General features: G+C 46.6%; 1 long non-coding RNA gene across 1 annotated transcript; it reads left to right on the top strand.

The window, feature by feature from the left end:
• Positions 1–9,704: 9,704 nt before the first annotated feature.
• Positions 9,705–12,294, top strand: LOC149127990 (uncharacterized). Its single transcript, XR_016230202.1, has 2 exons — positions 9,705–9,865; positions 11,951–12,294. It is a non-coding gene; the product is annotated as an uncharacterized LOC149127990 (long non-coding RNA).
• Positions 12,295–12,720: the final 426 nt, after the last annotated feature.

The raw sequence follows: 12,720 nt of genomic DNA, 5'->3' as shown, positions 1-12,720 counted from the left end.
TTCTCCCAGCTTCCCCCCGTAGTCCGTATCCGAGTCTATGCCTAGGCTTTCAACAGCTTCTTCCGGCACCCTTTTCGTCCGGCTTTTCCCTAGGCTGTTTGCTAGTCTCTCTCTCCGATAATTTCCCTAGGCTCTTTGCTAGTTTCTCTCTCCGATATTTTCCCAGTTCTTCCCTCCTAGGTTTGCTATCCGTCCTAGGTTTCCTATCCGAGTCATTTCTTCCCTCCTAGGTTTCCTATCCGAGTCACGGCACCATTATGTCGCTCCCCCTCTTCGTGGAGGAGCAACACAGGACCCTGCGCTGTTCTTTCGTCTGCTCGGCCCTCCCCGGGTTTGCTGCTGGTTCTTCCCGGGTTGGCTACTATCCCTTCCACCTCCGTGGAAGGGCAGTTCCCCCTGGCCGCATTCCCCACTTCCGCAGGGGAGCGGCACACCGCCGGCCGGTTCTCTCGGGGGGCTGCACAGGTGTTCCTTCAGCTAGATGTTCCCCATAGATGTTCCTGGTGCATGCCGTCTCTCTCCTCCTTTATAGTCCTCCTCCGCCAATCCTAACTCGGCTGCCCACACGCCGAGTACGCTGCTCTCCAATCAGGAGCAAGTCCTACAGTTAATTGGTTGAACTGGAGGCAGCTGTGGGGAAGCTGTTTACTTCTCTCCCAGCGCCATATTGTGGGAGAGCAGATGCATAGAATAAGTCTTAATTTCAGTAACTTAGTCCAGTCCGGCTGCTCCCCACAATATGGGTTAAATATCACGTGTGTACAAAAAGAAAAAGAGATTTCCCTTCTATTGGCTCACCACCCAAATGACTACAACAGCCATGCCTGGGCCAGGCTGAAGCCAGGAGCCAGATTTTTCTGAGTCTCCCATGTGGGTAGTGGGGGCCCAAGTATTTGGGCTATCTTCTGCTACTTTCCTAGGTGTGTTAGTAAAGAGCTAGATTTGAAGTAGAGCAGCTAGGACATGAATCGGCACCCATGAGATGCCAGTGTGGCAGGCAGTGTCTTAACCCAATCTGCCATGATGTTGGCCCTATCCAACCCACTTCCAGAAACACTGTCTTGTTTGAACAAACATAGGTGAGCCTTGGGAAGTGGACAATTCAGAGAGATATTATCTCCAATCTACAAATGGAGAAAAATAAATATGTAACTGACGCTTAGAAAGGTTCAAGGACTTGCCAAAGTCACATGATTGTGGCAGTGCAGAGTTGGTTACAGGCCCTTGATGCTTATTCTACTGAGCTGCATCATTCGGTTCACACCAGCAAAGGTGATTTAGGGTCCCCACAGATCCAGAGGGGTCCTCTATAGATGCAGATGGATAAAACTCTGAATGTGTTACCAAGTTATTACAAAAGCCAAGGATCCTTAGTTAATCACTCTGGAGTTTCCACTTGGGGGTTGTTATCTCAGGAATGAAATATCCCTGGGGTGTATTTCTAATTGAATGCCAAGATACAAATTGTGCCTCACCTGTTTCACCTGAGGTGTTATTTATGCCCAAATAACACCTCTTGGATGAGGACCCATTGTGCCTGTTTCCTCCTTTGGAAATTAAGGATAATAATAGTAATCAGAGGCACACACGCTAATTGTGGGGGTAGGAGAGGTTTAATAATTGCATCAGCTCACAGCAAAAACCAAAATCAGGGAGAAGTGCTATGGAAATGCTAAACACAGTGGTAAGAATTATGTCACCTGGCAAATTCACTACCAGAGGCCAGGATCACACAAATGCTTGGTGAACATTAACTTCATGCAACAAATACATATTGGCTACCTATAACTTCAGACTCAAGCTGGAAGGGATTTTAGATAACAATAACCACAACTCAACATTTTTAATGGACTTTTTTGTCACAGCAGTTTTAGGCTCACAACAATATTGAGCAGATGATGCAGAAACTTCATAAATGCTGCCTGCCCTCATACATGTATAGTTCCCCTGTTGTCGACATCCTACACCAGGGTGACACATTTGCCACAACTGATGCATCACTGTCACCCACTTCCACACTCCACTCTGAGATTTGCTATTGATGTTGTATATTTTTCCCAGTTTGTTTGAACACATGTATAATAACATGTATTCACTATAATATCCTTCAGCATGATTTCACTGCCCTGGAAAATCCCCCCTGTGCTCTGCCTAGTTACCCCTCCCCACTGCCAACCCCTGGAAACCCCTGATCTTTTCACTCTTTCAACAGCTTTGTTTCCAAGGATGTGAGATAGTTGGAACCACACAGCCTTTCCAGATTGGCTTCTTGGTACTATCCATCTGAAGTTCCTGCATTTCTTGTTCATGGATTGATAACTCATTTGTTTTAGTGCTGACTACTATTCTATAGTCTAGGGGGGCCATCTATCAGTTTTTATCCATTCACAAACTAAAGGAAACTTTGGTTGTTTCCAAGTTTTGGCACTTTTAATAAAGCTGCACTAAACACCCATGTGTGGTATTTTGTGGGAAGAGAAATTTCCAACTCCTCTAGGTAAATATAAGGACACTTCCGAAAGTTCATTGAAAATGGCATTAAGTGTCTGGGGCATTGAGAGGGGCTGGTTTTGTGGTGCAGTGGGTTAAGCCACTATCTGCATTGCTGGCATCCTGTATCAGAGTTCTGGTTCGAGTTCTGCCTGCTCCACTTCTAATACAGCTCCCTGCTAATGCACCTGGGAAAACAGTGGAAGACAGCCCAAGTGCTTGGACCCCTGCACCCATGTGGGAGAGTCTATTGGAGTTCCTGGCTCCTGACTTCGGCTCCTGCCCCCGCTTTTTGCAGCCATTTATAGAGTAAACCAGTGGATGGAAGATCTCTCTGCCTGTTCCTTTCTTTGTCAGTTTGCCATTCAAATAAATAAATCCTTAAAAACAATAAAAAAAGAAAATGGCATTAAAATATATAAATATACTTTTTTAAATTTATGAAAATGAGGGGTCTTCAAAAACTGTGGAAATGTATATAATGACCAAATTAGACAAGGATTTCAATTATTTTGCACCAAATATTGTAACTTTCAACTCAATTCTTCCATGAACTTTTGGAAGTACCCTCATGTAGGAAGTGAAGTTGCTGGATCATAGTGTAAGTTTAGTTTTGTAAGAGAACTGTCAAACTATCTTCCAGAGCGGCTAGACCATCTCACATTTGCACAAGCAAGGCATGCTTGAGAGTTCCTGATGGCCGACACCCCCACCCAATGTTTGATGCTGTCAGCCTGCTGGATTTTGGCCATTTTAATGGGTGTGGAGGGGTACGTCTGAGAAAGTTGTGTGCCAACTATGTACTGGACTCTGGGCTGAATACTTTATACAATTCCCTCATTTTATTATGAAGTGAGAACTATCATTTTGTGTTTCCTATTCCAGAGAAGTAATAGGAAGTCCAGAGAGGCTACCCAACTTGACCCAAGCAAGGTCAAGGCCAAGTGTCCAGAGGTTCCCTCTTGAGTTGGGAAGCCACCCCCATGCTTTTGTGACAATGTTCAGCTGCTTGTCCAGCCCCTGCTTTGAGGGCATTGCTTCCTGATCAGTGAAAGATACCCAGCCATTGAGAGACAGGCACAGGAGGGGAGCCCACTGTGTGGTGGTGGTGCCCTCCGCCCCACATACAACTCCTCAGCCAGCCCTCCAATAGAAAGCATGCATGTGGGCTTCATATTAGGGTCCTTCAAAAAAGTACAAGAAAAAAGTCATTAAAAGGCAAGCACATTTTGGAATCAGAAAAATTTGACATCCATGCATGCCTTCTTTCTTCCTTCCCCATGAACTTGGTGAGGTCTAGGGATCCTGATGCACAGTGGCTATTTTGAGCTTCTTCCAATGCAGTGCTTATTTTTGAACACAGGGAATGGACCCCTCAGATGAGAGACAGAGGACTTCTTTTGAGGGCAGCGCATAAAACTTAGCATCATCCACAATGTAGTTGAAATACGTTGCCTACCCCGGGCACGGGCACCAGCTGCAGGTAAGAGCTCTGTGCTGTTAGGGTCCCTCCCTCCAATGTTAATTGTCTTCTTAGGTAGTTTCCATTCCCAGTTCCCTGGTGCCCTGTGGTGCTTCTAATTTTTTCATATGTCACAGAGAATTCTTAGAACATTAGTTCCAACCCAATTCAATTTTACAGATAAATGTTAGACATAAGAAGGAGGGAATTTCTGGCTTTCTCCCCCATCCCCCAGTTTAGAGTGCTTTGATTCAAAAACTAAGAATTATAAAGTTGTTCATTTTGTCAAGACAAATGAGAAAGAGAATTTGTTTTTAATTTAACTAGAGAAAAGAAAAGTGCAAGTAGCAAAGTGTTGAGACTCATTCTATGGCTACACATATCACTTAAAAAAGTTTGTGGAGGGGGCTGGGGCTGTGACATAGTGGGTAATGCTGTCTCCTTGCAATACCGGCACCCAAAATGGGTGCTGGCTCATGTCATGGCTGCTCCTTTTCTAATCCAACTCTCTGATTATGGCCTGGGAAAGCAGCAGTAGATGGCCCCTGCACCCACGTGGGAGACCCAGAAGAAGCTCCTGGCTCCTGGATTTGGCCTTGTCCAGTCCTGGCCATTGCAGCCATCTGGGGAGTGAACCAGCAAATGAAAGATCTCTCTCTCTCTGTCTCACCTTTCTCTATCTGCAACTCTGAATTTCAAAATAAATGAATAAATCTTTGAAAAAAAAGTTTGTGGGGGCAGACGTTTGGTTTAGCGGTTAAGAGGCCTGCATCTTCTATCAGAATAGCTAGCTTCAAGTTCTGGATCCACTCTGGGTTCCAGCTTGCCACTACTGAAGACCCTGAGAGGTTCCCAAGTGATAGTGTCCCTGTCACCTATATGGGAACCTGGATTAAATTTCCCACTCGTAGTTTTAGCCTGCACCAGCCCAAACTGCTACTGGGATCTGGGGACTGATCAAAGAGAGAGAAGTACTCTGTATGTCTCTCTGCCTCTCAAAAAAAAATGTTTGTGGAAAATGGAATTAAAAGAAAAATATGGTTATTTGAAACCTGTGCATACATGCGTCTTCAAAAAGTTCATGGAAATGCCTAGAAAAACCATGCATGGATTTCAAAACAATTGTGTGCAAAAATAAACTTTTTCTAAAAATCTTTTTGAGACAGAGAGAGAAAGATTGAGGGGGAGAGACAGAGAGAGAACTCCCATCCACTGGTTCACCCTCAAATGCTGAGAATAGCTGGGGTTGGTTAGACTGAAGCCAAAGCGAGGAGTGCGCATTTCCCAGGTTGAGTGGTAGGCACTCCATCACCTGAGCCATCACCACTGCCTGTCAGGGACTGTATAAGTGGGAAACTGGGGTCAGGAGCCAGAGCTGGCCTTGATCTCATGCCCCCTGTGATATGGGGCACCAAGGTCTTAACTGCTAGGCTAAATGCTGACCCCTAAATAAAATGATATTTTAATGTCATTTTCTCCATCTCCTCAGCCCCGGGTAATTCACAATGCACATTTGCCGTTTCCACCCATGCAGACCCATTTCTTTTGTCAGCAGTAGTATCTCGAAGGATCAAAACCCCGAAACCCTTAGGCAACTGCTGTGGTGGACACCTCAGGGTTCCTGAGCATGTTCAGAGCAGGGCTGAGATCAGATGCATGGTTTCAAAAGACTGTTCTGGATTATGGATGGAAAGGCCTGGGAGATTTGTGTCCATGGCCGTCTCACAGTCATTCAGGCAAAGGCTGGAAGCCCTATGTTGACTCACCAGCAGAGGAAGGGTAGCTAGAGATCAACTCTGAGATAGACAGTGGGAGTGGCAAAGGAGGAGGAGAGAGAAATCAGGATGGTTAAAGAGCGTCCCTCTGTCTCTCCAAGGAGGCGGTATAAACAGGGTCCTGTGTTTCATCCTGTGGATGCCAAGCCTTCCTTTTCAGAAAGAACCCACCAAGCACCAGCTCAGTAGTCATATGAGTGCTTTCATGTTTCTGAGAAACAGGTTCCCTGTTGATCTGCAGATACTTGTCTTCTGTATTTGGCCATGAACACAAGGTGAGTAGGATTGTTCTTTTTTGCCTTTGGAATTAGGGTCAGTCTCCACATCTGGTAGTTCTGCATCTATGGATACAGTCAACTATGAATGAGAAGCTTTTGAAAAAAATACGTTGTACATATGTAGGGGCTGGTACTGTGGTATAGTGAGTTAAATTGCTAGCTTTGATGCCAGCATCCCATGTGGGTGTCAGTTTGCATCCTGGCTGCTCCACCTCTGATCCAGCTTCCTACTAATGTGGGTGGGAGAGCAGCTGAGGATGGTCCAAGTGCTTGGGCCCCTGCATCTGTGTGGGAGACCTGGAAGAAGCTCCTGGCTCCTGGATTCAGCATGGCCCAGCTCTGGCCATTGAGGCCATCTGGGGAGTGAACCAGCAGGCGGAAGATCTCTCTCTCTGTGTAACTCTTTAAAATAAATAAATAATATTTTTAAAAGATTGTGTATGTACTGAACATGAACACTTTTTCTTGTCATTATTCCTTAAACAATACAGTGAAACAACTATTTACATAGCATTTACATTGTATTAAATATCATAAGTTATGGAGAAAAGACTTAAATGATACAGGAGGAAAGATGTGTACAGATTATGCGAACATCCTGCACCACACAGGAGACTTGATCATCCTCAGCTGTTGATATCCACAGGGGTTCTAAAGCCAAACTCCACGGATACCAAGGGGTGGTTACTTGCTTTATGTCATACAAATAGTGGCTGGTAATACATCTTTCTGACTGCTTAGGGCACCAAAGGGGACAGCAAAGCTATCTCAGTGGCTGCTTATATTTCTTCTACTGATTGAAGCGCAATTTGTTAATTTTGTTAAAAACATTTGGATTAGAACTGACTTCTTTTATTTAAGATGCATTTATTTATTTGAAAGTCAGAGTTACATACACACAAACATACATACACACAAACACACAGAGTAAGAGAGAGGGAGAGAGAGAGAGAGAAAGAGGGATCTTCCATCTGCTGGTTCACTCAATGGCCAGGGTTGGGCCAGGCTGAAGCTGGGAGTCAGGAGCTTCTTCTGGGTTTCTCACATGGATGACAGGGGCCAAAGGACTTGGGCCATCTTCTGTTGCTTTTCTCAGGCCATAGCAGAGAGCTGGATTGGAAGTGGAGCAGCCAGGTCTTGAACCAGCACCCATGTGGGATGCTGGCATGTCAGGTGGTGACTTTACCTGCTATGCCAAGATGCCTGCCTCATAGAATTTTTTATTTCTTTGCTTTGACAGGTTTCACATCCTACCCATTCTGTATATTTAAACCACCTTTTAAAAATATTTATTTGAGAGGTAGGGAGAGAGAGAGAGCAAGAGAGAGCAGTCCCATTAGCTGGTTCCCTTCCCAAATGTCCACAAAAGCTGAAGCTAGACCAGGTCAAAACTGGGAACTGGGAACTGGGAACGAAGTCCAGCTCTCCTATCTAAGGGGCTGGGACTGTTACCTGAGCCATCACCTGTTGCCTCCCAGGATGCACATTAGCAGGAAATTGGAATCGAGAGCAGAGCCAGGGCTTGAGCCCAGGCACTGCCGTGTAGGATGCAGGCATCCCAAGTGGTTTCTTAACTGCTGTGTCTAATGCCTGCCCCTTATTTTATTTTTCGTTGTCAAATAATCATCACGGTGGCATGATCCAATCAGGCAGATGTGCTATAAATCCTTACCACCTCCCAGCACCCTGTTCAAAATTTTCAAAATTTATCTTTTCAGTATTGTTGGAGTGTTATTTAAAAAGTGTAGGTATTAGATTTGACTAGCATGATAGGACATAGCTTTTGGGTAGATGTTGAAACAATATCAAACTCAGATACAGGGGCCGGTGCTGTGGCACAGTGGGTTAAAGTCCTGGCCTGAAGCACCGGCATCCTATATTGGTGCCAGTTCTAGTCCCAGCTGCTCCTCTTCTGCTCCAGCTCTCTGCTATGGCCTGGGAAAGCAGTAGAAGATGGCCCAAGTGCCTGAACCCCTGCACCCACTTGGGAGACTGGGAAGAAGCTCCTGGCTCCTGGCTTCGGATTGGCACAGCTCCAGCTATTGTGGCCATCTGGGGAGTGAACCAGCGGATGGAAGACCTCTCTCTCTCTCTCTCTAACTCTGTCTTTCAAATAAATAAAAATAAATCTTAAAAAAAAAAAACCCTCAGATACAGCGTTGCTGTGGTCCCAGCCAACCTGTGGAATGGGTCCTCGCTGAGGGGGCCAGGCTGTCCTCATGCGTTGCTCAGGGAGAACTGTGGGGCAGTCCCACGCGGTGTTGTCATTCTGGGCTTGCGGCTTCTGGAATAAGGAGCTCCCAGAAGCAAAGGCAGCTGGAAGATCCTAGATGAATTTTTCTGGCAGTCAACCTGGGAGAATGAGTTACACAGATTATAATAGTCCAATAGAGAGAGAGAGAAAGAGAGAAAGAGAGAGGGAGAGAGAAATGTAGCAGGATGTTAAAAACTGCAGGAAGGAGTGTTGAATTGTTTTGAGAAGCAGCAACAAAAAGTGGGATTTGCACCAATCCACAAAACTGGCACAAAATCACTAGAACCGGCATCCTCAAGAATCATACAGAGGCTGCAACTTTTAAATTAGCCACTAGAGGGCGCATTTCATCTACATAGAAACCTTTCTCTGGAAAACGCAGGAACCTCCTAAAAGGGTTTTGAGTACTTCTCAAAAGGTGGTGGTGTTGGGGCGGGAGGTGAAGGAGTGGCAGGTGGGAGGGACCTAAGGACCACGGAGAGAGGGTTTTCCCTGGGATAGCTCTGGGGGGAGGGCGTGGGCCTGAGTGTGCAGCCCCCAGCTCACGCACGCAGTTTTCCTGATTGTTGTAATTTCCGTAGCTGCAGCACATACCCCAGGGGGATATGTTAGTTTATAAGACTTCTGCGGAAGGGTCCAGACCTGCTGAATGCTCTGTTCCCTCCTACAGGCCTCTCTAGCTAAAGTGGAGGCAGGAAGCAAAGCGATATAGGGTCAGGTAAATGATATGCAGCTACAGTGAGTTGTGGGGTGGGGGCCATTTCAACATAACAGCTTGAAATAAGGGGGGGGGGGGTGTGGCAGGTTAAGCGCTGTCTGCAGTGCTGGCATCCCATATAGTCCCTGGTTCAAGTCCCAGCTGCTCCACTTCTGATCCAGTTCCCTGCAAATGCATTGGGAAAGTAGTGGAGGATGGCCCAAGCGCTTGGGCCCCCTGCACCCATGTGGGAGACCTGGAAGAATCTCCTTGATCCTTTCTTCAGCCTGGCCCAGCCCCAGCTATTGCTGCCTTTTGGGGAGTGAACTAGAAGATGGAAAATGGATCTCTCTGGCTCTCCTTGTCTTGCTGTAATTCTGACTTTCAAATAAATAAAATAAATCTTTTTAAAAAAATTTTTTTAAATGAGCAGAGGAGAATGGGTGGTTAAGGTGTTGGGTTTGGGGCACTCACACCCCATATCAGAGTCCCTGGGTTCACATTCAGGCTCTGCTCTTAAATCCTGCTTCCTGCTAACGCACACCCTGGGAGGCAGCAGGTAGTGTACAAGTTGTTGGGTCCCTGCCACCCATGTAGGGACTGGGGTTGAGTTCCTGGCTCCTGGCTTTGGCCTAACCCAGTTCTGGCTGTTGCAGGCATTAGAGGAATGAGTCAGTGGCTAGAAGCTCACTCTGTCTCTGTGTCTTTCAAGTAAATAATCTTTTTTTGTTGTTGTTGCTGTTTAAAAAGGAGCTGAGAGATCAAAAACAAACAGGAAGAAGGCTTATTTGAAAACGAGCATTTGACTGACAGTGTGTAACTGACTCCATTCACTGAACGCAGACAATTCCCAGCCATAGAGGGAGTCAGAACTCAAACAAGAGCTCGGATTTCAGGCGTTGTCTGTTGGTAATCCTTCAATTTTTATAACGTTTTCTAGATCTGCCACCGCATGAACCACATAACTGACAAATCTTCGATTCACATTATATTTAAGTGGTTTCCCCATCACTTCTCACAGTTAAAAATACATTACATAAATTACTCTCCTGCCTGGCGCAATATGCAAGGGCTCTGTTGTCTGCCTTTTCTTTCTAAAACATTTTGGCACTTTCCGCGGAAGTCGTCCTCTTGTTGACGCCAGGGGACTTGCTTTTCATCTTATTTTGTTATTAAGAACGGGATCGCGGAGAGCCAGGGCGTCAGAAAGGACGCGTTGGGAGGAAGAAGCGCAGGGCTATCCACAGAGGCGGGGCGGGGAGCAGGGCAACCAGACAGGCTGTGGACTCTCCCATCGTCTTTGTGATTTGGGACCTGGCTGGAACTCCAGCTCAGCCTTGAGGGGGTTCCGGGTCTCGGTCTGAGCCACATCACAGAGTTCTGCTTCTCAGGTGCACCCCTCACACAGGCCACTCTGCGATCCTGGGGGGTCTCCAGCTGGGGAGCAGGGGGCTGAGCCGTTCTTTCCTCCCACCAGCAGGTGTCACTGTGGAATTGTTAAAGTTGAACTGTGCTTTCGCAAGGGAGCCTTAAGTCAAAGACCTTGAACCAAAACTGCACACAGGCTACCTAGCAATGCCACACAGGGATTCTAAAGACTCCCTCTAACTGAGTTCAGGGCTGTAAATACCAATTATTGGTGGTGTTTGGATTATAAAGGTCCCCAAATCTCTAAAACTAGACTTGAACCAGAACAAGGAGCCGCAAGTGCATTCAAAGCATAGCACATTTCAAGGTGGCAGTAGTGATAGAAATTCCTGTCCTGTGTGCTGACTGTTTGGACAAGTATTTTTGTTTGTTGTTTTGATCAGGGGAGGTAACTTGATGTTAAGGCAAGAATGCAGGAATTCAGAAACGGGGCTCAGAGCCCCACTTTGCCATCCCTCTGTGTTCTGATCACTTTGGACAATTTACATAATGGAGAGCTCGGAGACTGTTCCGTGACAGGGTAATTGCAAAGGTTAAATACAATAGTGGGCCTGGAACTTCCTAGTACGGTTAGTTACACCTGAACCCACGTGCATCACTGCAGTCCTGTTGAGACTGCATGATAGCCTCACTATTTGCATTTCATTTTGAATAACTTCTGTTCCTACAACACTGCCCAGGTAGGACATACAATCTCCAGGGGCATGCCCTGTTTGTGTCCACTGGCCCCAGCTGGTAGTCCCCGGGGACTACTGAGCAAGGTCCTCCTGCTAGGGCTCCAATGCAAAGTCGCTGCCCGTGAGCTCCCACATCCTTCTTCACTTTCTCTATTCCACTGGACAGTGCCGTCCCCTTTCCTGTGCCTCGAATTGGGATTGCCTCCACTTTTCCTTCTTTGTCCTGGCGACTGTTGCCCTGTCTACTGTGCCTGCCCCTGCTCCCACATATTGTGGGTCTGAATGTACACTAATTACCTTCTGGTGGTTGCCGGGCTCAAAGCCACTTCCGCTTCTCTAGAGACTACTCTGATGTATACGAGTGCCACTGACAGTGCCCCTGGGCCATAGCCGGCGACACAGAGTGCAGGCTTTGGGCCGACCATACAGACAGGTGCTTTTTCCCAAGATCGAGAAATCAGAAAGGCAGAGTTGCTGGGCCTGGGAGTCACATGAACGGACTCCTCCCAAGCTCCTGAACCCCCTGGCACACGCTGGGGGCTGCCTGTTCCGAGCCTCAGACACCCAGATCTAGCCAGTTACAACAGGCAGTGACACCACCCTTGGAGCCGTTTCTTGTTTCCCCCTTTTTATCTTAATTGTCCAGAGTTTCTGTCTTGCAAGCAGGTGACAGGGCATCATCAGGTACAAGATCGGGGATTCCGTTTGTTCTCAATGTAGCTGCAATCTACCCAATCCATGCCATCTCCCACAAGCTGTATAACTTCTCCACTGAAGCCAGGCGAATCTCTCATTTCCACAGGGGATTTCCTCTCCTCGCTATTAACGCCAAGTCTCTCTGAGCCCTCACGTCCCAGCCCTCTCCTGAAACTTGTTTCTTTGTCACCAGCATCTCACTCCTCCAAGCTCTTACACCACTGTTCAGAAGAATCAGCCCTTGAAGATGTTTCGTCTGCGGACTTACTTTGCCGTTCACCTCGGCACTTGGAAACTACGCATCTTCCCAATGAGTCGCAAGCCACTCCAAAGCAGAGACCTTGGCCATGCCTTTGTTTGCTTATGTTTTGCTCTTAAACGCTTAGTGCTTATATGTTTCTGGACGACTCTGATACATAAAAGCTGATTGCTTAAATGTTTGTCTCCTACTGTATCATGCCTTATAAATATTTATTGAATGAATGGATGAAAGGCATACCTGCTTGTATTTCTAATTAAAGGGAATTGGGGATTATAGTATTAGTTTTTTTTTTCTTTCCAAAAATGCTTCCAATTACGCTTTTCCTCATCGGTTTCCATGTAGCATGGAAATGCAGTATTCCCTTTGTAGAAGGCCTGCTCTATAATTGCTCCTGTCAGGGTGATTAATGGATAGTGGTTTGTGACCAGGAACCTCTACCCTGACCTAGTGGTCAGCAGAGGCCAACTTGTCTCACATATTTCTATCCCTGCTTGAGGTTTTTTTTTTTTTTTTCTTTAAATTATGACTTTGGCACAGAAGTGAGGTTGTGTATGGATACATTTGTGTGCCAATTCTTAGAGCCTGTGAAGGCTACATCGCTGCAGGCAGAAGGCGTACTTGAGATGGGCCGGTCACTCCAGGCTGGGGCCCGGCCAGTGCCTTGGGCCACAAACGTTTTCTTCTCAGGGCTGTCTGTCTCC

The sequence above is a fragment of the Oryctolagus cuniculus genome, chromosome 2 (assembly GCF_051225735.1).
Source record: "Oryctolagus cuniculus isolate XC-2025 breed Fujian yellow rabbit chromosome 2, ASM5122573v1, whole genome shotgun sequence".
Classification (NCBI taxonomy): Eukaryota; Metazoa; Chordata; class Mammalia; order Lagomorpha; family Leporidae; genus Oryctolagus; species Oryctolagus cuniculus.
Note: the sequence above shows the minus strand (reverse complement) of the source record. Positions and strands in the feature narration are given on the sequence as shown.